The sequence below is a fragment of the Phocoena phocoena genome, chromosome 16 (assembly GCF_963924675.1).
Source record: "Phocoena phocoena chromosome 16, mPhoPho1.1, whole genome shotgun sequence".
Lineage (NCBI taxonomy): Eukaryota > Metazoa > Chordata > Mammalia > Artiodactyla > Phocoenidae > Phocoena > Phocoena phocoena.
In genome coordinates, this window is record NC_089234.1 from 83,098,861 (window position 1) to 83,125,118 (window position 26,258).

Genomic DNA, 26,258 nt, shown 5'->3' on the forward strand with positions numbered 1-26,258 from the left:
TTTAAAACCATCATGTGAATAGTTGACGGAGAAATAACTGCACCTTCAGGAATAGCACATGAATATAGTCACAAGGGGAAAATATAACTGTAAAATAGAGAGATCAGGCTTTGGTCATCCTAATCGATCACGGGCCAAACAAATGTTATGTGTCTTCTGACCAGCTGTGACGTATTATAGCTAACCATGTTTAGATATAAGTTCCATGAAATATAGGAGACAGTCACCAGAAAAACCCAGAAAATGTGGTATCCTGCAGGCAGCTGGCTAGTCCCATCAACAAATCAGTGTAATTCTAAGAGGGACCTTTCTAAAATAAAGGAGTCTTAAGGGACAGAAAAGCAAATTGCTGTCGCCATCAACCGTGGGCTGTACACTGTTAAGATAAAGCAGCAGTAAATTAAAAATTGGGTTAGTTGGAAAAAATTGAACATGGTGGTTATTCTATATGAGTTCAAAATTTACTAAAATGGAGAAGTGGAGATCTTTGACTAAAAAAAATTACAATACGGGACATAGAGTTTAATCTCATTTTGTTTAAAGGTACATATATACATGTGCTGCGTGTGTGTGTGTGTATAGACAGATAGGACTGCAGTAAAATCTCACTTTGGTAAAAAAAAAAACATACAGGTAATGTGCATATATGCATATATCTACTACCTACATAGCGTGAAAGGATCTCCATCTGAAATGGAACTGGGGGAGGGGATGGAGACTCTCACGCATGCACCCCCAGGAAACAAACTGAGGAACCCAGAGACTGATTTCCCCTAAGTGCCTGGTTTACAGAAGACGGAAACCTGTCTCCTGACCAGTGAACACCAGCCAAGAATCCATCCCCATCTTCAAGCCAGTGAACTCACTGCCTGGACTCTGGCTGGACGCCCCATCTTTTCACTCCTTGCCCATAAACAGAGCTGCCCCGAACCCTCAACCGAATTCCTGGATTGCAAGTCCTCTGCTATTTCCCCAATAAACTCAATTTCTGGTCATTTGAGCTTGCCTCAGCTTACCTCCTTTACTTAGGTTGACAGTATATACATACATACATACATGCATATATTGTCTTATTTTGGTATATACACATATATATAAATAATATGTGTGTGTACATGTACATACATTAAAGAAGAGCCAGGATGATATGTCTAATCTATTAAAAGTGTGATATCTATTAAAAGAATACATTATTTTTATCTTATTTTTATTTTTAACTTTTAAAAACTTATTCCTTACAAGGCACACACACAGTGGTTTATATGAGAAACACTGTGGTTGGAAGTTGGGGGGAGGTGGTCTGCTACCCACAGCCGTTCAGAGATCTGGCTCCTATCACCTTGGGGAACCACCGGCCCTGACACAAGGCCTCCCAGGTGGAAGCAGAAGGGGATGAGAGAGAAAGAGTTTTTCAGAGAACTGGTTTATGGACCAGGCTTTTATAATGATGAAAGGTTATTTTTTCTAAAAGGTTTTTTTTTTTTTATCCTGACAGTGCTTCTGCGTTCTCTTAGTCAGTCCCTGGTTCAGGCCCTCCCTCCATCTTGGCTAAAATACTGCCGTGGACTCCATCTTCAACCTTGACCCGCCCCAGTGAGTCCTTCAGATCAATCCTCCTGAAAGGGAAGTGCCCACTGGGTAACTCCACTGATGACTGTGTTTCTGTGGTTCCCGTCCACACAGGGAAATCAGAACTTCTCACCCTCCAAGACTGGGTCCTGAGCTGGGCGGCCTCCCAGCGCCTCCCCGTCCTGCACTCTGCTGGGCTTGCCCGTCACCCGACCCCAGCTGTCCCTGCGCCTGTGCCTACAGCCTGGCCGGGTTGCCAGGCTCTGTCTGCTGCAAGTCTGCCACTCCTCTGGGCCCACCTCCAGGAGCCTTTCCACGGAGCCTGCACCTTCCTCTGAGGCTCCTCGGCGTTTCACCTACAAACGCTCACGTTAATGTGTGTGTTCTGTCTCCCTCATCACACTTAACCTTGTTGGAGGCAGAAATTCTTATTCAGTTTTACATCATTCACAGGACTAGTTCTATTTCCTGCATAAAGTAGTTCCATAAAATAGTAAATAAATAAATGCATGAATCCTGTTCTCTGATTAAGAGAATATCCTCATTCAAATATTTTATCCAGGGTCTAAAAGAAATATCTAAAGACAGCAAATTATGCTTTTTTTCTTAGAGCAATAGAATGTACCCTCCATGCTCACACTTTCTTATGAAACCAAGGTCGATTAAATGAGTGTGCGTGATATTCTCTGATCTACAGTAGAGAATCTACATCAGAATTGGGTTCAGAGGACTCCTTTATCTCTCCCCTCTTGAAACTGCACTCTTAACGCCTGACAGATGTGGTGGGATTATCCTCTTTCTTAGACATTCTGTCTCCCTCTTGTAAGTACAATACTCCCACTGCTTCTCTTCAACCTCGAAAATCCCTTCACCTTAGAGATAAGCGTTTGTAGGAAAAGGGGAAAGAGCCAGAACCTCGGGTCGCCAGCAGCACCAGTTCTTTGTCGCGTGAGGCAGACTGAGGCAGTGGTCCTGTGGGGATGCCTTGGCCAAAGGAAGGGGAGCCACCAGGGTAACAGCCCTTCACCCCAGGAAGGCAAATGCAATCTCTGAGTTTCCCTTAGAGCCAAAAAAGTAAATAGTGGGACCTGCCTCCTAAAGTTGTAGCCACTCAGCTGGAAGGATCCCAGAGAATTCTCCAGAGCATCCTGCCTGCAGGGCCAGGGCTGCACAGAGAAAGGGGGTGACACCTCCCCACCAGCCCAAGGGCATGCAGGGCAGGGCCAGGTGTCATGACAGAGACTACCCCATAAGGAAATAGGGCAGCCTCTCGAGGCAGCCTCTGGGCAATCTCCATTTACAGATGAGAACACAGGCCTAGAGAAGGCACTTGTTATGGCTGAATTGTCCCCCTTAAATTCATGTGTTGTAATCCTAACCCCAGGACCTCAGAATGTGACTCTACATTTAGAAACAGGGTCTTTAGAGAGGTAACTAAGGTAAAATGAGGCCACTGGGGTGAACCCTGATCCAATCTGACTGGTGTCCTTATAAGAAGAGGTTAAGACTCAGACACACACAGAGGGAGGACGGTGTGAGGACACAGGGAGAAGACGGCCGTCTACACGCCAAGGAGGGAGGCCTCAGGAGGAAATGGCCCTGCCCACACCTTGACCTCAGACTTCCAGTCTCCAGGGCTGTGAGGACATACATTTCCGTTTTCAAGCCCCCCAGCCTGTGGGACTTGGCTCTGGCCCCGAGCACAGTTAACACAGCAGTCGGAGCTGGTAGAGCTGAGGTTTGAACCTAACAAATCCGCCTTCAGGGCCTGGCCTCGTGGGGTCTGTGACTGGCTGAGAAGGACCTGAATCCCGGGGTTTAGTTAGCGGGCACATTTTACTCTTGCCCTCAGCCATGCCTGGAAATTAAACCCCCAAATGAAAAAAACCAACACAGGCCACACGTCACCAGGTCCAGTGAAATCTAAGAAGCTCTGCCTGGAAAATATGCTTTCCACTTTCCACTGGGAAAGGCCCTGAGCCGTCTGGTCAGGGGGATCGCAGCCTTGGCCCCAAGAACAGCTCAGCAGCATCGCCACAGGCCTTGAACTCTCTGTCCTCTTTGGTGGATTTCCCTACCCTGGCTTCAACTCGAGGTTTCCAAGGGCCCTTCCAGCTGCTGCTCTGAGCCTGGTGTCCAGCAGCAGCGGCACTTCCTGAGGGACGGAGACCCTAAGACAGACACCCTGTCCTTTGCGTGGCTTATGATTTAATTGGAGAGAAGAGAGAGCACACATGTGAAATACAAGGACAGGGCAGTGTTGGCCCAGACCCAGGAGTCTCAGCCGGTCAGCGCTCCCCAAGGGAGGAAGAAGGTCAAGGTCACAGCAGTCAGGACAAGTGCCGGTGAGAAGGTGCCATAGCCATCAGGGTCACGGGAGTGCTTTCTGCCTGGCCACCCCCATCAACTCAAGTCAGCCACTGCCTCTCAGTTTCAGTTTTTGATGAGAAAACAGTGCACTGCATCCCTGGAAAAAGCTTAAAATACTTAACACTTCCCTGGTGACTTGGTGTTTCATAGCGTGTTTCCTTTGGTGTTCGCACGTGCCCTGAGTGGAACAGGATGGAGAAGACACACAGCGGAGGAAGTCTACGGTTTAGAGTGACGTGCAGCTCCGGACTCCTGGGCATACCCATCACGCCCGCGTCACAACCTGGTTCTGCATCTGACCAGCCCTGTGTCCTCCTCGGCAGCCCCAAGATGCCAAGTGGTGGGACCCACCGTGGTATCCCCGAGAATGTGGGTGATGTGTCTGGGCCAGATCACCAACTCCAGCTTTACCTCATGGTGGTGTGTGTGGGGGGGGGGAACTCCCAGGAGACCAAGTAGAACTCTTCAAAACGTGTCTCCCTCATACTTAATGAGCCCAGCTCCTCCCTCCCAAAGGAAAAGGAATGTTCCTCTGAAAAACCCCTAGCAACGCTCGGCAGGAGCCGCCCAGAGGAGGCAGCTCAGGGCCATCAATCATCATTATCGTTCTTACCATCCTCACGATCATCTAGAGGAAAAGGGCTGTATGTTTTGTACCATCGACTGACAGATCCATTTATACAACTGTCTAAACAAGACGGAAAGGAAAATGCTCATTTGCTTTGAACGGAGCCAGAAAAGCCACAGACTTCTCAAGTTTAATATGAGCTGAGCTGCCGATTTTAATATTAAAATTTGGACTTAGGACTGGCATCTACTGTCACACTGAGGACTGCCCTGGGGTTATAGTGATGAGGGAGGAGTCTCTCCATTGTCTTCTGACTTTATTCTTACACACCCAGGTGCCTTCAACTTCTTACCCCCATCATTTGCACGTGAATGGTGGGTCTGGGCTGCAGTCTGACCTGAATTGGACACACCCAGGCTAGCACAAAAAAGGGCAGGAATTCAGAACAGTTCGGGAGAAAAGGGGATAGTACGGGTTATACAATGATGACTTCTGCTTACAAGTAATACAATGACGAGTTCTTCACCACCCAGCATTAAACTTTCTCAGCAACCCTCATTCCAAGGAATTGGGTAGGACTCTTCGAAACAAGTACAGGTTCCACTCTAGGGCAGCAAAGGGGCAAAACCGAGGCATCGAGAGGATAGGAGCTGTGTTCAAAGTCACAAGGAAAGTTGCATTTGGGTGGGTCTCCAATTGGGTGGAATCCACTTGGTAATCTCTCAGTAACTGGCTCATTGGAGGTGTATCAGTCTGGGCTGTTGCAGGTTTATCAAAGGTTCGTGGGTGGCTCATAGAACCCCTGAGAGAGTCAAAGACTCATGCCACAAGGCCACATATCCAGGAACGGTGCCCCAAATACAGCACTAAGTCCTGAAGTCCCTCCACTGAGGTCCTTTCTGAACCTTTAAAGGGAATAAATGGATTGAACTTTGGAAGTAGGCAATCCACCCTTCTAGTACATTGCCAGTATAAGCAAACTCTTCTGGGGAAATTACCCCGACACACCAGCTTCCCCGTGCCCCTGGACCCTTACCGCATGGCCTGCCCCCCTCCTTTTGGGAACTCTGAGTAATGGGCTCTCTCTTCAGTGGCCATTGTCTCCTGCTCTGCAGGCCTTATTATGGCTCAGGTTTTCTATTCATACACTGTATTTTTAAACAGTTGCAGCTTGAATTCTGGATGGAGAGATTGGTCATGAGTATATGAAGATAACTAAGAATAAAAGGAAATGACCTAAGATGCAAAGAAGAGTTCAGAAAGTCAGAGCTCAAGGGATTTGGTAGATGTGATGTCACCATTTCTGGGGCTAAGGGACAGCTTCGGGGAGCAGGCAAACCTGAGCAGGGCTGGAAGGGAGCATGGGACGGGCATCAGTGGCCCACAGCTCCGGGCACTCTGGGCCGCGCGCTGTTCCACGGTCTCCACGTGCAGTAAGAGGTTCCTCCTCAAGAGGCAGCACCTGGTTGTGGGGAAGAGCACGGCCACCTGAGTCACCGTGAGTGACCATCAGTGAGTAACTTGGTAGCTTCCCTGGTCCTTCCGTGTCCTCATGCAGGACACGGGAATAACAGCAGAACCCTTGTCAGGAGGCAGCCGTGATGAGTAAATGTGACACCACTGGGCGTTTGGAATGGTGCCTGGTTCTCAGCAAGAATTTGACAAGTGTTTGTTATTACCTTGTTTCACTAATGGGGAGATTGAGGCAAAAATAGGCTTGAGTCACTGACTCCAAATCACTCAGTGCTAGACATGGACAGGACTCCCGTCCCACCACAGAGCTGGTCTAATAAACCACTAGAGAAAGATGTGGTCACTTGTGTTTGCACATATCACTCTACAATTTGTCTTCCTGTCAGCTCTCCCTGCCCACAGTACTCCCCAGGATACATATTACTTAAATCACGAAGGAAGGTTTTCATCCCAAAGGAAATGTGGTGGCTCAGGGCTGAGGCACAGGGATGCTCTCGGAGGATTTAAGAGAGTAAATCAGTGTGGCTGTGTGAGTCGAGGGAAATAAAGTTGGAGCCACGTGGAGCCGTAGCCTGTGAGCTGGGGACAGACGCCCGTGGACTTTTCCAGCACCACCAACCTCAGCGAGACACCTTCCAATCCCAGTCATGGGGTGGAGGGTGCACGGAACAGGCAGACACTGGAGCCTGAATATGCTCTCACATGTGCAGCTCCGTGATGTCACTGGGGACAGACACAGCAGGCAAGCGGCTTCCTGAAGACAGAAGTGACAGCATTGGGTGAGTGATGAACACTCAAAGAAGCCAAAGAGGGGAGAGTCTAAGTGTTAATTCATAAGAAACGGAATTTCTCTTTCCTTCTATTTTTTCCTCATCATAATTTAAGCTTAGCGATGGTTTCATTTCAAGAGGAAAACATATTGGTTTTAAGAAATTCACATCCTACTAGGTTGTGGTTCTAAACTAAAGGCCCATAAACAACACAGTTTTCTCTCATTCTTAAGCCTGCTGTAACTAATGCACACTGATTAAGTCATCAGAATTTGCAAAGGGAATTTTTGGCATAGATAGCCGAAGCTGCAATCATCTTGGGTTTATATGTTCATATTTCGGAACTAGAAGTAAACTTAGAGAGAACAGCTAATCCAACACTCCTTCCCATCAAAGCCAAGAACAGGGGAGGGTCTCATCACTTGTTTGTTTGGCAGAAAAAAGAGAAGCACATTCCCAGCTAACTGCTTATCAACCATTTCAGCAACTTCTGTCTCTTTAGCAGGAAAAAAAAAAAAAGATTAAAAGAAAGTATAAGATTCAAGAAACACTGAAGGCTGGTGATCAACAGGGAGTCATGAGGAGATGAAATTGATGGTGGGGATTCCTTTATTCCCTCGCAACTATTTATTGGATGCCTCTGGAGTCCAGACACGGTTCTGGAAGTGGGTACCAGTGATGAGCAAAGCATCCAAAGCCTTGGTTCTCATGAAGCTTACTTTCCGGTGGGGGAGATGGATTTCATATTCACATACACACATATGTGCACCCACAGAACAAAAATGTCAAGTGGTAAGTGCTAAGAAGTGCAGCTGTGTAGAGAAGTGCTATGAAGATGACGATGGCAGTGATGATGGTGATGACAAATCCTAAGGCACTACCACTTATGCAGAATGCACTCTCCAGGCTCCCGTGGCTACACCGCTAAGAGCGCCCCCTCTGTCCCTGGGTCACCTGAAGGGCACCGGTAGGTGAGGCCTGCTCTGGGTGGGCCTGCTAGGGACCCGGACGGGGGCTAAGGGTCTTGCATGGAAGAGCTTTTCTCACGTTCCTGCTTACATTCTTGAGGTCTCAGCGTCCTCCTTGGGGTGGGATGGCTTCATGATGCAGAGAGAAGCGAGGCCGAGTGTGCCATACACGAGATTCCTGCAAAATGTGGCGACTTCCATGCAGTAAACTCTGATTCCATGACTGGGGGAGAAACCACTGTGGCAATTTTAAAACATGGCCCAACATTCTTCAGCTGTTCTCCCACTGAGAGGAGGGGTCCCCCTCTGAACCTGGGTTCTGTAAGACTCCTCGGCCACTGGAGTATTGCTGAGGTGATGCTGCTGCAGTTTCCAGGCCCAGGCCTAAGGCATTTCCCATCCCTGGAGCCCAGCCATCATGATGTAAGGAGCCAGTGCCACTCAGAGAGGCCACCTGAGGTTGTTCTGGCCGGTGCCCAGCGGGGGCCCACCGGCCACAGCCCCCAGTGGGGGCGGTGAGCCCTCAGAGGACCGCTTCCCGGCCTCAGTCAGCCGGCCTCCGCCCCGCAGGACAGAGGTAGCAGGCTCTCTCGCTGGATTTCCAGGGGGAGGCCCGGTCGCCCACAGCTCTGTCTACGTGAACTTGAGCCTCACCGTTCCCCTATGCGCATGCAGACCCAGGGAGCTCCCCGAAAGGCTGTGGAGATGAAATCAGCCATGCATTTGAACGTGTTGAAGCCCTAGGCAAGGATCAGGTCTTCTGTGGGAGAAGGAAATCCTTACCTACTCATTCGCTCATTTCTTCATTTCTGTTTGTCATCTCTGCCTTCCCGGGCGAATTCCTTGTGAGCAGGACTTGTTTTCTGTTTCCGTGGGACCCTCCATCTCCTGTCCCCACCCCACGTGACCCACAGAGATATCTGCGGAGTGAGATTAACCCTCTGCACAGGAACCCCGACGCTCCCTCCCTCCCCCCCCCCAGCCTCCGTGCTGAGCCGTGGGCCTCCTCTGCCCCGCCTTGAAGGGAACAGACCAGCACGTCCCTCCAGAAAGGGATCCAAAGCCATCTTCGATGCAGATGGCCGGGGGAAGGCACTTGATTCCTGGTGTGTGGTTTAGCAAAGCTGTTTCCCGACCTTCAGAGGGCCTGGAATCAGCAGGGAGCAGCAGGTGGCCACAGTGGCTGAGGACCCACAGGAGGAGGGGCAGCTGGAGGGACACGGTTTGGGGGGCAGCTGCTCCTTGGAGAGAAATGCCCTGGCCGCCTTGCTGGAGGAGGCCTCCTGTCTGTCCTCAGCCACTGCCCTCGGGGCCCTTCAGTCCAAGCAAACAGCAGAGTACTGGCGGGAGGCCGAATGGGGCCCAGAGCAACCCCGGCCTGCAGAGTTTCATGAACTTGGGCCCTATGTGCTCTTCCAGAACTATCCAGTCCAGACCTGCTTCCGAGAATCTCCAGGCCAGCCTCCAGGAGCATCTTTAGAACAGCTGTCCTCGCAGCCCATCTCCCCGGGGGGCTTAGGAACCCTCTCTTTTGGGACCCAGCTGCCTGGGTCCCTGCACTACCCCTCCCCTGACACATCCAGGGCTTGGTGGCTGCAGCCGGGTTTCCTGGGGCTTCCTCCTGTGGGAATACCCCCCAAGGGGCCCCCTGCATGCCCTCCCATCCTCTGCAACGCCACAGAAGCCCCCAGTTTGAGCCTGAAAGAGATGCACATGAGGCAGATTTCTGCCCCAAACCCAGCTGGTGACCTTCTATACACAAAGTATTCTTTAAAAGAGCACAAAATAAGGAATTCCCTGGCAGTCCAGTGGTTAGGACTCAGCGCTCTCACTGCCGGTGCCCCACGTTCAATCTCTGGTCGGGGAACTAAGATCCCACAAGCCTCTCGGCCAAGACAAAAAAAAATTTAGAGAAGAACTAACCAGGGACAGGCGTCAAAGCCAGGCGTCAAGGCAGCTGCTAATGGTTTAAAAAAAAAAAAAAAAAGCACAAAATACGGCTCTTACTGAAAAGTTCCAGTAAATCCCTGAGCACAGTGGCCATTCCCAGAATCCCAGGGAAGCAAGAAAGCCCTGACACTTCACTCTAGGCACTGCGATTTCTGAGGCTGCATACACAGGCATGGGACCGGTCCCGCGCTTGCTCTGGGGCACCGCCAGTGTGGGAGCACCTGCTCAGGGACCGAGTCTCCAGCCACTCTGTCCCCTTTGATGGCAAACCCATCACAGGAAAGGATTCGGACTCTGCCGAGAATCGGTTGGGTCCCCAAGCATCGTGGCCATTCCCAAGTCCAGCACAGAAGGCGCTCTTGTGGCCTCTGCTCTGCGAGCCTCCAGGTGGCTCCCATCAGCCTCGGTTTTTTTTTTTTTTTTTAACTGTGGTAAAATACACATAACATAAAATTTACCATCTTAACCCTTTTTAAGTGTGCGGTTCAGTGGTATTAAGTACATGTTGTGCAACCGTCACCACCATCCATCCCCAAGACTCTTTCATCTTGTAAAACCGAAACTCTGTCCCGATTTAACAAAAGCTCCCCCTTCCTCCCTCCCTGCCCCCTGGCAACCATCCCTCTGCTTTCTGTCTCTATGAATCTGACTCCTCTAGGGACCTCGGATAAGTGGACTCATACAGTTTGTGTTCTTTAGTGACCGGCTTATTTCTCTTAGCATAATGTCCTCAAGGTTCATCCATGTTGTAGCAGGTGTCAGCATTTCCTTCCTTTTAAGGCTGAATAATTCTCCATCGTATGGATAAGACCACATTTTGCTGGTCCATTGATCCATCAATGGACACTTCCACCTTTTGACTCTTGTGAATAATGCTGCTATGAACATGGGTGTACAAATATCTCCAGACACTGCTTTCAATTCTTTTGGGTCTATACCCAGAAATGGTATCGCTGGATCTTATGGTAATTTTATGTTTATTTTCTGAGGACTCACCGCACTGTTTTCCACAGTTGCTGCACCCTTTTACATTCCTACCAGCAACGCACCAGGGTTCCAATTTCTCCACATCCTGTCATCACGTTATTTTCCTTCTTTTTTTTTTTTTTTTCTGTAGTCATCCTAATGTGTATGAGGTGGTCCCTTAAGTCTCTTGAAACAGTTAAATTATATCAAATACCGAAATGAACTTTCCAGTGTTAAACTAAGAAAACTATATCTGTTTAACAGTTCGTGGTTTACAGAGTATTTTAAGATACATTATCTGATTTTATCTTTATAATACCATAAAAAAGGTTTTGCTGTTATCCCATTTTACAGATGAGAAACCTTGTGGATTTGCACGTGCAAATCCTCTCTGCCCGTCTGTCCCCTCAACAGTGGAGCTGGGGCAATAAAGGGTCCCTCGATGGACACGTGAGTGAAGTGAGTCTGGTGTCCAGGCCTGGGCCTGGGCCTGAAGGTGGCGGGTACCCTCTGCCCATCCTCCTGCCAGGCTCTCCTCCTCCACAGCCCCCCAGGGACCACCCCCACAGGGAACTGCCCAGCACCACCCTCCCTCCGGAATCACGCACTTGGGTGGACTTGGGCCCCTGCTCTGGCAGGCGTGGGCCTGGAGGTGAGCCCCCTACACACAGCCTCCCCCATCTAGCGAGAGCCCATCGTCCTCCCCGCACCCACCCTTGCCGCACACAGAAACCCACGAGCCCCTCAGCAACTCACAGCAAGGCCTCTGCTCTCACATCCCCCCAGCTACACCCCAAGACATCACTGTCTGACAGCAGAGAACGGGTCCACTCGCTCAGCAGCCGTGTGACCTTGAGTGGGACACTTACCTTCATAGGACTCGGTGAAGATCATGTGACATAAGGTGAGAGGACTTTGTACCTTGTAAAACCACATACAAGTCTCAGCTGTTACTACAGATGTTCTGGTCTTTAATCTCCTTGCAGGTAACACTGTTTTCCCTGGATCATAAATTCCTAAAAAGGGCCATGTCCTTTGTACAGTAACTCATTGAACTCCTCCTAAGTGCTCAATAGATGTTTTCCATGATGATGGCCATATATGTAAACTTACAATATGGTCAGCTTCTCTGCTTCAAGGCATGTTGAATACAAATGTGCAAACCACTTACATCTAATCATATAAGCATCCTTAGAGATGCAAAGTGTATGTATTCGTGCCGCCTGTCAAATCCTGATTCCCTAAACAGGTGCATATAGAGACAGCTGGGCCATACATGATGTCATAGATATTTCCCCCAGATGTCCCGGCCTGGAAGCCATGGACTTGGGGTTTGTTTCCCCGCTGCTCGGGGCCCCTCCCCCGGCCGGCGGGTCAGAGCCACCCCGCGCGCACGTGCTGGACGGCTGCCCACCCGGCTCCGCCCCTTCTTATCAGGAGCAAGTGGTACCTCTCTCCCCATGTAAACAATCAGGGAGAGGGAAGGGGAAAGCCTCACATGTTTGCTTTCCTTTCCAAGACCACCTACAAAATGTTGCTGAGACCCTGCGGGCAAAACAATCTGTCGGCTGAGTAATATTACTCAGCCATAAAAAGAAACGAAATTGAGCTATTTGTAGTGAGATGGATAGACCTGGAGTCTGTCACACAGAGTGAAGTAAGTCAGAAAGAGAAAAACAAATACCGTATGCTAACACATCTATATGGAATCTATGAAAAAAAATGTCATGAAGAACCTAGGGGCACGACGGGAATAAAGACACAGACCTACTAGAGAATGGACTTGAGGACATGGGGAGGGGGAAGGGTGAGCTGTGACAAAGCGAGAGAGTGGCATGAACATATATACACTACCAAACATAAAATAGATAGCTAGTGGGAAGCAGCCGCGTAGCACAGGGAGCTCAGCTCGGTGCTTTGTGACCACCTAGAGGGGTGGGATAGGGAGGGTGGGAGGGAGGGAGACGCAAGAGGGAAGAGATATGGGAACATATGTATATGTATAACTGATTCACTTTGTTATAAAGCAGAAACTAACACACCATTGTAAAGCAATTATACTCCAATAAAGATGTAAAACAAACAAACAAACAAAAAACAATCTGTCGGGATACCAGCGCTGGTGAAGGCGAATGTAAACACCTGGTGTAAACACCTGGGTGAGCAAGGGTTAGCGCGGGCCCAGATGTTCCCACAGGTTTCCCGGGGCGGGGGGAGGGGTCGTCCTCTACTTTTCATCCTCTCCTCCTGACATTTTCTCTTTTCCTTTGTGAGATGTCCTACCAAAATCAGTTCGGGTTAGAGCTTGAGCACGTGAGCCGGTGCAGAGGCTGCTGTTAGGACGCGGCTGGGGGCCCTGTCCTTTTCTGTAAAGGACTCCAGCACCGATGTGGACCCGCGTGGCTGCCGCAGCAGGCGGGGGCGGGAGGAGGACGGAGCCCAGGGGGCTACGATTCACCTGAAGTCGCAGTGGGTGCCAAGCAGAGGCAGGAGAAAGGGCCACCGCACCTCGCCTCAGCCAGCAGGAGGGGTTCCCTTCACATCCGAAACCCCGAGGGGGAAAGAAGACTCATTGGAAAATATTTTGGAAAGTGAATCTGTTTTCATTGTCGTCCGTGGCATATCCCTCTGGCTCCTTGGTGGCCCTGGAAGAGCAGGAGCGCTGGGGAGCTAATGTGGGAGGACTGGTGGGTGGGCCTGGCGGGGGGGCGGGGCTGGCGGGGGTGCTGGTGGGTGGAGCTGGTGGGATGAAGCCAACGGGGCTGATGCGGTGGATGCAGCCACTGAGGAGACTGTGCTTCAAGCCAGGCCCTCGGACTTCTGGGTCTCAGTTTCCTCGACTTTAAAGTGCGAGGTGAGGGCATCTCACTGTTTCTTCCCATTTCTTCCCTGTAAAAGTTACAGAGAGCGTTTACTGAGGGAATGTTGGAAAACTTAGCACTCCTCTAATCTTGGTGTTTCTTTGAATTGCTCATTGGAATATGCAAGCGCTGTTGCAGGGAAGCTAAAGAGAGGGGCCCTCCATTCCGAGCCTGTAAGAGCCTCCCACCCACCAGTAGTTAAAAGTATTTATGGCTGAGTAGTATTCCATTGTGTGTGTGTGTGTGTATATATATATACATCTTCTGTATCCATTTGGCTGTTGATGGGCACTTAGGTTGCTTCCATAGCTTGGCAATTTTCAATAAATTTTGCCATTTGCAACAACATGGATGGACGTGGAGGGCATTATGCTAAGTGAAATAACTCAGACAGAGAAAGACAAATACTGTAAGATATCACTTATGTATGGAATCTAAAAAATAAAACAAACTAGTGAATATAACAGAATGGAAACAGACATAGATATAAAGAACAAACTAGTAGTTACCAGCAGCTAGAGGGAAGGGGGAAGGGCTTAAGAGGTACAAATTACTATGTATAAAATAAATAAGCTATAAGAGTATATTGTACAACACGGGGAATATAGCCAATACTTTATAATAACTATAAATGGAGTATAATTTTTAAAATTCTTGAATCACTATGTTGTACACCTGAAACTTACATAATATGGTACATCGACTATACCTCAACAAAAAAATTTAAAAAAATTAAAATTGTCTCATAAAGTTTAGCCAAAATAATAATAATTTAAAGCATTTAAAACAATGCCTGAAACATAGTGAGTACTTCATAGCTGTTGGCTATGATGATGATGACTAGATTCCCAACGGATTAAAGATGGTCCTGTAAACTGTAAAACTATAAAGTTAATAGGGAACCTATAAAGTTATAGTTATATTAACTATAAAGTTAATAGGGAACCTATAAAGTTATATATAACTTTATAACCTATAAAGTTATAAAAAGCCATCATATATATAAAGATGGCTTTGCTACCTACCAGTGAGGAAAGACTTCTGAAATAAAACTTTAAAAGTAAAAACCATAAGGCAAAAAGAAAATTAATTTAATTACATGAAAATTAAAATTACTGTCTAACAAAAGGCACCACGTACAAAGTTAAGAGCTCAGTGACAGACTGAGAGATAACTTTTGTTTCCTAATGGCTAAAATTGACAAAGAACGAATATCTAGAATACGCAAAAGCCCCTATAATTTTGAATAAACAAAAAGAAGCAAGAACCCAAGATGAATAAGTAATGTACAGAAAAGAAAACACAAAACGATACCCAGCACATGCTGAGTGTTCGGACTCACACACACACACAGTGACGTGTGTCCACTGCACACATGTCAACACACACGCAGGCAGGCCGAGAAGGTGGATGGTGCCCAGTCTGCGGTGGGGGCGAGGGCCCCTGCTGCATGTGGGGGCGAGGGGACGGGGACGAGCCTCCTGCAGCACCAGCCGTGGGCCCAGGAGATGGGGACGTCGGAATCAGTACAGATGAGTATCACCCTGAGCCACAGGGACGCAGAGTGAAAGGCAAGAAATGGGTGAGCTCTCCACCAGGATGCAACGGCACCAGCTGTAAGTGCATTTGAAATAAAAGGCATCTATTTCACAAGCCACGTGCAAAGGAAGTGTGGCTGCCTGCCCTGCGGGAGGAGGGCGAGGGAACTGGGAGGTGGAGATGAAAGGGATGGTCTTGGGAATGTGAGTCACTCAATCCTCCGCCCCTGAGGTTAGAAGGAAAATGAGAGGGGAGGGGAGGTTTATTAAACAAATAGTTCATAGAAATTATCCTGGATGACAGTGCAGTACCCCCTGCTCCCAAAGCCGTGGTCCTGCCTGCATGGATGTGGCCTCCTCACCAGGACCTCAAGCGTCTCCTATACTATCACTCATGCACCAGCCCCAGGTAAGACTCCTAGCATCCTTCTCCACCCTCTCACCCTCACCACCAAATCCAGGCAGTGCCCAGCGCCAGGCCTGGGCCCCTGGAGAGCTCTCTGTCCAAGCATCCTGGGCTCCGGCCACAGATCCTCAGCCAGGGCATCCTCCCCTTCTTCACCAGGCCTTTTGCATGGTTGCAAGTACAGGTTCCATAGAGCTACTCTCACGCCTTAAGCCTCTCAGTGTTTCCTGAGTTGAATTAAAATCCTCAGCAGAGCATGAGTCTCAGTCTCTGTCTGCTGAAACTTCTGTAACAAAACACCACAAGTTGGGGCTTAACAACAGACGCTTAGATCTGGAGGCTGGATGTCCAAGATCAAGTGCAGGCAGATTCAGTTCTTGGTGAGGGCTCTTCCTGGCTCAAGAGTGGCTGTTTTCACCCTGTGTCCTCATGTGGCAGAGTGAATATCTCTTCCTCTTCTTACAAGGCCACTAATCCCATCATATGGGCTCCACTCTCATGACCTCATCTAAACCCAATTACCTCCCCAAAGTACCCCCTCCAAATGCACCGAAGGTTAGGGCTTCAACATATGAATTTTGGGGGGATGCAAACATTCAGCCCACAATCTAATACCTTCCTGTCCCTCCAAACCCACCCCCACTTCACCCACCCAAACACCTTTCACACTGGTTTTCCCATCCTTGCTCCTGTGTGTTCTGCTTCTTTTAAATCTGTCTGCCTGGAGAACCTTTCTTTATCCTCCAGGACTCGGCTCTGGCCCCCTTCCTAGGCAGCACCAATCTCCTTTTGGGTCACCACTGTGTCTTGGGCACATCTGAGCCTCCCATGATCCCCGTAGCCCCTGTGCTTGCCCCGGTCATGAAACCGGGGGGTAATTGCCTGGATACTGTCTGCTTCCCTCTTAGATGCAAGCTCCTTAAAGAAGGAAGCAGGTCTTACTAAAAAGCAAAGCCCCAGGCCCTGGCGTAGTGGTGAGCACACAGCAGGAGCTCAGGAGGTACCAGCTGCAGAGAGAGATGAGTGGGTGGTTTGCACACGTAGCCCATCACAGCGAGCTGGAGTCTGTGCCCTCACGTCTCTCTCCTTGGCCAGGAGGGGAGGTCCCTGGGAGCAGGGGTTGGACAGAAGCTGGTCCACAGCAAGCAGGGGAGGTGTGCATCACTCACCTGTTCTGGTTCCTCCAGTATTTGAATGACTTACAGCCACTGTTTCTCTGAGACCCTAACAGCTGGGACAATCTCTGGGAAGGCTGGGCGGGGAGTGTTGGGGAGCCCGGGTTTACTCCTCAGGCAGCTGGTTTCAGAGGTTCAGGCAGAGGGAACCCCCAATGAAGCCAGGGTTCAGTGGGAGAGTGGGGGAGCCACAGGAAGGTGTGCACCCTTGTTGGGGGTGTGGGGGTGTGCATTTCAGGAAGGGGAAGTGGGTGTTTGGGTGATGGGAGAAGGAAGGAAGGGTCAGCACAGAGCAGACATGACAAACAGGATGGTGGGACCTGCATGCCAGGTGGCAATCAGTGCCTGTCAAAGTCCCAGCCTCTCCTGGGCTCAGACCCTCTGACCAGCACCTCTGCAGGCCCAAGCCGGGTGCCCTCTGAGCCTGCCCTCTGTCCCCAGATAGTGACTGTCCTAAAAAAAAAAAAAAAAAAAAAACTAATTAAAAACAAACAGCTTCCCTTTTCCATCAGCTTTCAGAAAACCCACTCAATCATCTCAAGAACCTAGAGACCCTTTCCCTCCAAAACCGCGGGGAACACGTTCACTACAGCCATCTTCCTGCTGCTGACAGTGCAGTGTGAACCCCTGTCTGCTGGAGGCTTTGAATGATGAGCTGATCAGAGCACTTAGCTTGCAGTCCAAGCCCCAGTCCATCAGCCCTCAGTTTCCCCACCCTGACAGAAGCACTTTCCAGGTGAGGGAACCGTTCTAGATCTGGGCTGTCCACAGTAACTGCTTGCCATGTGTGAATTTGAAAAGTAGCTAGTGCAACAGAGGGCCTAATTTTTAATTAAGTTGATTACTTTTTTTTTTTTTTTAAACATCTTTATTGGGGTATAATTGCTTTACAATGGTGTGTTAGTTTCTGCTTTATAACAAAGTGAATCAGCTATACATATACATATGTTCCCATATGTCTTCCCTCTTGCGTCTCCCTCCCTCCCACTCTCCCCATCCCACCCTTCCAGGCTGTCACAAAGCACCGAGCTAATATCCCTGTGCCTTGCGGCTGCTTCCCCCCAGCTATCTACCTTACTACGTTTGTTAGTGTGTATATGTCCATGACTCTCTCTCACCCTGTCAAAACTCACCCTTCCCCCTCCCCATATCCTCAAGTCCGTTCTCCAGTAGGTCTGCGTCTTTATTCCTATCTTACCCCTAGGTTCTTCATGACATTTTTTTTCCTTAAATTCCATATATATGTGTTAGCATACGGTATTTGTCTTTTTCTTTCTGACTTACTTCACTCTGTATGACAGACTCTAGGTCTATCCATCTCATTACAAATAGCTCAATTTCATTTCTTTTTAAGGCTGAGTAATATTCCATTGTGTATATGTGCCACATCTTCTTTATCCATTCATCCAATGATGGGCGCTTAGGTTGTTTCCATGTCCTGGCTATTGTAAATAGAGCTGCAATGAACATTTTGGTACATGACTCTTTTTGAATTTTGGTTTTCTCAGGGTATATGCCAAGTAGTGGGATTGCTGGGTCATATGGTAATTCTATTTGTAGTTTTTTAAGGAACCTCCATACTGTTCTCCACAGTGGCTGAACCAATTCACATTCCCACCAGCAGTGCAAGAGTGTCCCCTTTTCTCCACACCCTCTCCAGCATTTATTGTTTCTAGATTTTTTGATGATGGCCATTCTGACTGGTGTGAGATGATATCTCATTGTAGTTTTGATTTGCATTTCTCTAATGATTAATGATGTTGAGCATTCTTTCATGTGTTTGTTGGCATTCTGTATATCTTCTTTGGAGAAATGTCTATTTAGGTCTTCTGCCCATTTTTGGATGGGGTTGTTTGTTTTTTTGTTATTGAGCTGCATGAGCTGCTTGTAAATTTTGGAGATTAATCCTTTGTCAGTTGCTTCATTTGCAAATGTTTTCTCCCATTCTGAGGGTTGTCTTTTGGTCTTGGTTATGGTTTCCTTTGCTGTGCAAAAGCTTTGAAGTTTCATTAGGTCCCATTTGTTTATTTTTGTTTTTATTTCCATTACTCTAGGAGGTGGGTCAGAAAGGATCTTGCTGTGATTTATGTCATAGAGTGTTCTTCCTATGTTTTCTTCTAAGAGTTTGATAGTTTCTGGCCTTACATTTAGGTCTTTAATCCATTTTGAGCTTATTTTTGTGTATGGTGTTAGGGAGTGATCTAATCTCATACTTTTACATGTACCTGTCCAGTTTTCCCAGCACCATTTATTGAAGAGGCTGTCCTTTCTCCACTGTACATTCCTGCCTCCTTTATCAAAGATAAGGTGTCCATATGTGCGTGGGTTTATCTCTGGGCTTTCTATCCTGTTCCACTGATCTATCTTTCTGTTTTTGTGCCAGTACCATACTGTCTTGATTACTGTTGCTTTGTAATATAGTCTGAAGTCAGGGAGCCTTATTCCTCCAGCTCCTTTTTTCGTTCTCAAGATTGCTTTGGCTATTCGGGGTCTTTTGTGTTTCCATACAAATTGCGAAATTTTTTGTTCTAGTTCTGTGAAAAATGCCAGTGGTAGTTTGATAGGGATTGCATTGAATCTGTAGATTGCTTTGGGTAGTAGAGTCATTTTCACAATGTTGATTCTTCCCATCCAAGAACATGGTATATCTCTCCATCTATTTGTATCATCTTTAATTTCTTTCATCAGTGTCTTATAATTTTCTGCATACAGGTCTTTCGTATCCTTAGGTAGGTTTATTCCTAGATATTTTATTCTTTTTGTTGCAATGGTAAATGGGAGTGTTTTCTTGATTTCACTTTCAGATTTTTCATCATTAGTATATAGGAATGCCAGAGATTTCTGTGCATTAATTTTGTATCCTGCTACTTTACCAAATTCATTGATTAGCTCTAGTAGTTTTCTGGTAGCATCTTTAGGATTCTCTATGTATAGTATCATGTCATCTGCAAACAGTGACAGCTTTACTTCTTCTTTTCCGATTTGGATTCCTTTTATTTCCTTTTCTTCTCTGATTGCTGTGGCTAAAACTTCCAATACTATGTTGAATAAGAGTGGTGAGAGTGGGCAACCTTGTCTTGTTCCTGATCTTAGTGGAAATGCTTTCAGTTTTTCACCATTGAGGATGATGTTTGCTGTGGGCTTGTCATATATGGCCTTTATTATGTTGAGGAAAGTTCCCTCTATGCCTACTTTCTGGAGGGTTTTTATCATAAATGGGTGTTGAATTTTGTCGAAAGCTTTCTCTGCATCTATTGAGATGATCATATGGTTTTTCTCCTTCAGTTTGTTAATATGGTTTATCACATTGATAGATTTGCGTATATTGAAGAATCCTTGCATTCCTGGAATAAACCCCACTTGATCATGGTGTATGATCCTTTTAATGTGCTGTTGGATTCTGTTTGCTAGTATTTTGTTGAGGATTTTTGCATCTATGTTCATCAGTGATATTGGCCTGTAGTTTTCTTTCTTTGTGACATCCTTGTCTGGTTTTGGTATCAAGGTGATGGTGGCCTCGTAGAAGGAATTTGGGAGTGTTCCTCCCTCTGCTATATTTTGGAAGAGTTTGAGAAGGATAGGTGTTAGCTCTTCTCTAAACGTTTGATAGAATTCACCTGTGAAGCCATCTGGTCCTGGGCTTTTGTTTGTTGGAAGGTTTTTAATCACAGTTTCAATTTCAGTGCTTGTGATTGGTCTGTTCATATTTTCTATTTCTTCCTGATTCAGTCTTGGCAGGTTGTGCATTTCTAAGAATTTGTCCATTTCTTCCAGATTGTCCATTTTATTAGCATAGAGTTGCTTGTAGTAATCTCTCATGATTTTTTTTATTTCTGCAGTGTCAGTTGTTACTTCTCCTTTTTCATTTCTAATTCTATTGATTTGAGTCTTCTCCCTTTTTTTCTTGATGAGTCTGGCTAGTGGTTTACCTATTTTGTTTATCTTCTCAAAGAACCAGCTTTTAGTTTTATTGATCTTTGCTATTGTTTCCTTCATTTCTTTTTCATTTATTTCTGATCTGATTTTTATGATTTCTTTCCTTCTGCTAGCTTTGGGGTTTTTTTGTTCTTCTTTCTCTAATTGCTTGAGGTGCAAGGTTAGGTTGTTTATTCGAGATGTTTCCTGCTTCTTAAGGTGGGCTTGTATTGCTATAAACTTCCCCCTTAGAACTGCTTTTGCTGCATCCCATAGGTTTTGGGTCGTTGTGTCTCCATTGTCATTTGTTTCTAGGTATTTTTTTATTTCCTCTTTGATTTCTTCAATGATCACTTCATTATTAAGTAGTGTATTGTTTAGCCTCCATGTGTTTGTATTTTTTACAGATCTTTTCCTGTAATTGATATCTAGTCTCATGGCGTTGTGGTCGGAAAAGATACTTGATACAATTTCAGTTTTCTTAAATTTACCAAGGCTTGATTTGTGACCCAAGATATGATCTATCCTGGAGAATGTTCCATGAGCACTTGAGAAAAATGTGTATTCTGTTGTTTTTGGATGGAGTGTCCTATAAATATCAATTAAGTCCATCTTGTTTAATGTATCATTTAAAGCTTGTGTTTCCTTATTTATTTTCATTTTGGATGATCTGTCCATGGGTGAAAGTGGGGTGTTAAAGTCCCCTACTATGAATGTGTTACTGTCGATCTCCCCTTTTATGGTTGTTAGTATTTGCCTTATGTATTGAGGTGCTCCTATGTTGGGTGCATAAATATTTACAATTGTTATATCTTCTTCTTGGATCGATCCCTTGATCATTATGTAGTGTCCTTCTTTGTCCCTTTTAATAGTCCTTATTTTAAAGTCTATTTTGTCTGATATGAGAATTGCTACTCCAGCTTTCTTTTGGTTTCCATTTGCATGGAATATCTTTTTCCATCCCCTTACTTTCAGTCTGTATGTGTCTCTAGGTCTGAAGTGGGTCTCTTGTAGACAGCATATATAAGGGTCTTGTTTTTGTATCCATTCAGCCAATCTGTGTCTTTTGGTGGGAGCATTTAGTCCATTTACATTTAAGGTAATTATCGATATGTATGTTCCTGTTTCCATTTTCTATATTGTTTTGGGTTCGCTACTATAGGTCGTTTCCTTCTCTTGTGTTTCGTGTCTAGAGAAGTTCCTTTAGCATTTGTTGTAAAGCTGGTTTGGTGGTGCTGAACTCTCTCAGCTTTTGCTTGTCTGTAAAGGTTTTAATTTCTCCATCAAATGTGAATGAGATCCTTGCTGGGTAGAGTAGTCTTGGTTGCAGGCTTTTCTCCTTCATCACTTTCAGTATGTCCTGCCACTCCCTTCTGGCTTGTAGGGTTTCTGCTGAGAGATCAGCTGTTAACCTTATGGGGATTCCCTTGTGTGTTATTTGTTGTTTTTCCCTTGCTGCTTTTAATATGCTTTCTTTGTATTTAATTTTTGACAGTTTGATTAATATGTGTCTTGGCGTGTTTCTCCTTGTATTTATCCTGTATGGGACTCTCAGTGCTTCCTGGACTTGATTAACTATTTCCTTTCCCATATTAGGGAAGTTTTCAACTATAATCTCTTCAAATATTTTCTCAGTCCCTTTCTTTCTTTCTTCTTCTTCTGGAACCCCTATAATTCGAATGTTGGTGCGTTTCATGTTGTCCCAGAGGTCCCTGAGACTGTCCTCAGTTCTTTTCATTCTTTTTTCTTTATTCTGCTCTGCAGTAGTTATTTCCACTACTTTATCTTCCAGGTCACTTATCCGTTCTTCTGCCTCAGTTATTCTGCTATTGATCCTATCTAGAGTGGTTTTAATTTCATTTATTGCATTGTTCATCGTTGCTTGTTTCATCTTTAGTTCTTGTAGGTCCTTGTTAACTGTTTCTTGCATTTTGTCCATTCTACTTCCAAGATTTCGGATCATCCTTACTATCATTATTCTGAATTCTTTTTCAGGTAGATTGCCTATTTCCTCTTCATTTGTTAGGTCTGGTGGGTTTTTATCTTGCTCCTTCATCTGCTGTGTGTTTTTCTGTCTTCTCATTTTGCTTATCTTACTGTGTTTGGGGTCTCCTTTTTGCAGGCTGCACTTTCGTAGTTCCCGTTGTTTTTGATGTCTGTCTCCAGTGGCTAAGGTTGTTTCAGTGGGTTGTGTAGGCTTCCTGGTGGAGGGGACTAGTGCCTGTGTTGTGCTGGATGAGGCTGGATCTTGTCTCTCTAGTGGGCAGGTTCACGTCTGGTGGTGTGTTTTGGGGTGTCTGTGGCCTTATTATGATTTTAGGCAGCCTCTCTGCTAATGGGTGGGGTTGTGTTCCTGTTTTGCTAGTTGTTTGCCATAGGTTGTCCAGCACTGTGGCTTGCTGGTCGTTGAGTGAAGCTGGATGCTGGTGTTAAGATGGAGTTCTCTGGGATATTTCCACCGTTTAATATTATGTGGAGCTGGGAGATCTCTTGTTGACCAGTGTCCTGAAGTTGGCTCTCCTACCTCAGAGGCAGAGCCCTGACTCCTGGCTGGAGCACCAAGAGCCTTTCATCCACACAGCTCAGAATAAAAGGGAGAAAAAGTAGGGAGAATTAGTAGAAGTATGAGTAAAGAAAGAAGGAAAGGAGGAAAGGAAGGAAGGAAGAAAGAAGCAAAGAAGGAAAGAAAGGAGGGAGGGAGGGAGGGAGGAAGGAAGGAAGGAGGGAAAGAAGGAAAAAAGACAGAAAGAAAGATGATACAGTAAAAATAAAATAAAGTATAATATAGTTATTGAATTAAAAATATTTAGAAAAAGAAAAAAAAAAAAAGGGACGGATAGAACCTTAGGACAAATGTTGGAAGCAAAGCTATACAGAGAAAATCTTACACAGAAGCATACACATACACCTTCACAAAAAGAGTTAAAGGGGGAAAAATCATAAATCCTGCTCCCTGAGACCACCTCCTCAATTTGGGGTGATTCGTTGTCTAAAGGAGGGAAGGAAGGAAGGAAAGAAAGAAAGAACGAAGGTAAAGTATAATAAAGTTATTACAATTAAACTTAATTATTACGAAAAAGAATTTAAAAAAAAAAATCATGGACGGATAGAGCCCTAGGACAAATGGTGGAAGCAAGAGTATACAGACAAGATCTCACACAGAAGCATACACGTACACATTCACAAAAAAAGGAAAAGGGAAAAATATCATAGATCTCGCTCCTAAAGTCCACCTCTTCAATTTGGGATCGTTCCTTGTCTATTCAGGTATTCCACAGATGCAGGGTATATCAAGTTGATTGTGGAGCTTTAATCCGCTACTTCTGTGGCTGCTGGGAGAGATTTCCCTTTCTCTTCTTTGTTCTCACAGCTCACAGGAGCTCATCTTTGGATTTGGCCCTGCCTCTGCGTGTAGGTCGCTGGAGGGCGTCTGTTTTTTCGCTCAGACAGGACGGGGTTAAAGGAGCCGCTGATTCGGGGCCTCCGGCTCACTCAGGCCGGGGGTTGGGGGATGGGGGAAGGAGGGGCACTGCGTGCGGGGCGGGCCTGCGGCGGCAGAGGCAGCGTGACGTTGCGGCAGAGGCCGGCGTGACGCTGCACCAGCCTGAGGCCCGCCGTGCGCTGTCCCGGGGAAGTTGTCCCTGGATCCCGGGAACCTGGCAGTGGCGGGCTGCACAGGCTCCGCGGAAGAGGGGTGTGGAGAGTGACCTGTGCTCGCACACAGGCCCCTTGGTGGCGGCAGCAGCAGCCTTAGCGTCTCCCGCCCGGCTCTGGGCTCCGCGGTTTTAGCCGCGGCTCGCGCCCGTCTCTGGGGTTTGCGCTTTCAGCCGCGGCTCGCGCCCGTCTCGGGGGCTCGCGCCCTCAGCCGCGGCTCGCGCCCATCTCTGGGGTTCGCGCTTTTAGCCGCGGCTCGCGCCCGTCTCTGGAGATCCTTTAAGCAGCGCTCTTAAACCCCTCTCCTCGCGCACCAGGAAACAAAGAGGGAAGAAAAAGTCTCTTGCCTCTTCGGCAGGTGCAGGCTTTTCCCCGAACTCCCTCCCGGCTAGTCGTGGTACACTAACCCCTTCAGGCTATGTTCAAGTCGCCAACCCCAGTCCTCTCCCTGAGCTCCGTCCAAAACCAAAACCCGAGCCTCAGCTCGCAGCCCCGCCCGCCCCGGCGGGTGAGCAGACAAGCCTCTCGGGTTGGTGAGTGCCGGTCGGCACCGATCGTCTGTGCAGGAATCTCCCCGCTTTGCCCTCCGCACCCGTCGCTGTGCACTACTCCGCGGTCCCAAAACTCCCCCCTCCGCCTCCCGCAGTCTCCGCCCGCGGAGGGGCTTCCTAGTGTGTGGAAACTTTTCCTCCTTCACAGCTCCCTCCCACTGGTGCAGGTGCCGTCCTTATTCTTTTGTCTCTGTTTTTTCTTTTGCCCTACCCAGGTACGTGGGGAGTTTCTTGCCTTTTGGGAGGTCTGAGGTCTTCTGCCAGCCTTCAGTAGGAGTTCTGTAGGAGTTGTTCCACGTGTGGATGTATTTCTGGTGTATCCGTGGGGAGGAAGGCGATCTCCGCGTCTTACTCTTCCGCCATCTTCAAGGTCCCCCCAAGTTGATTACTTTTTAAATTTAAATTAATAGTTAATTAACTGGACGGCACGACTCTGAGCTCTAACCTGGCTCTCACATCGCATCCATTCCCAAAAGTGTGCCCTTTCTCTCGTTCTCACAGCTCTCCCCTCCCTGGGACGCCCGCTGTCCATCTAAGGTGGCTCTCAGGCCCACCAAGGTGAGAAAAGCCCTTTCAGTCATCTTCTTCTTTCCGCATAGCCTTCCGTCTCAAAATCCAGCCTTGTCCCTGCCCCTTGGGTCTGCTCTGATGACATGGTTGTGATAGGATTGTGGACAGATGGCCTCGGGATGGGGAGCTTCGGGGCTGCAGGGATGCTGTGACGGGGAGGCCCTGGGGGGCGCCCAGAGCTCCAGCAGGCACAGGCCAGAGCAGGAGAGCCGGCCAAGGCCAAGTGGTCAGGCTCCCGGGGCCCTGCAGCCCCAGCTGGAGCCACAGCAGAAGGCCGTCCTAATCAATCCAGACGAGCAGCCAGGGTAACGGGGATGAACCCAATTCGCTGGAGAGGCTTTTGTTGCTGCTCTGACTACAGACTCGCCCTGTGTATCAGAAAGTCCTGCAGGGAGATACCCCATGCCCGGGACCGAGGACGTCAGCCACCACTGGGTAGCACACGTTACCCACGTGCAGTGCAGGTTCAGGTCAATAGTCAGGTTAGATTTGGTCAGTCCAGCAGCCGGGACACATCTGTTCTTCTCTACAACAAAAATTCCCCTCTGCACACATTTCTTTCCCAGGTTCTTTTTTTAAATAACATTTTATTTATTTAGTAATAGTTATCTATTTGGCTGCTCTGGGTCTTAGGTGGGGCATGCAGGATCTTAGCTGTAGCATGCAGGATCTAGTTTCCTAACCGGGGGTGGAACCCAGGCCCCCTGCATTGGGAGCGAGTGGAGTCTTAGCCCCTGGACCACCAGGGAAGTCCCTTTCCCAGGTTCTTTAAAAGGAAGAAAAGTGCAGCCATAACCTCCCTGCTTCGTGGGCCAAGTGAGATCTGACACGTGAGCTTCTGCCGTGCTGCAGGGCGAGGCAAAGGGTTCTGCCAGCCAGAGTCTGCTGCTCTGGGTGCGCTCTCCTCTCCCACCCGCACTCCTAAACGGTGGGGCCACAGGGGACCCTTAGATT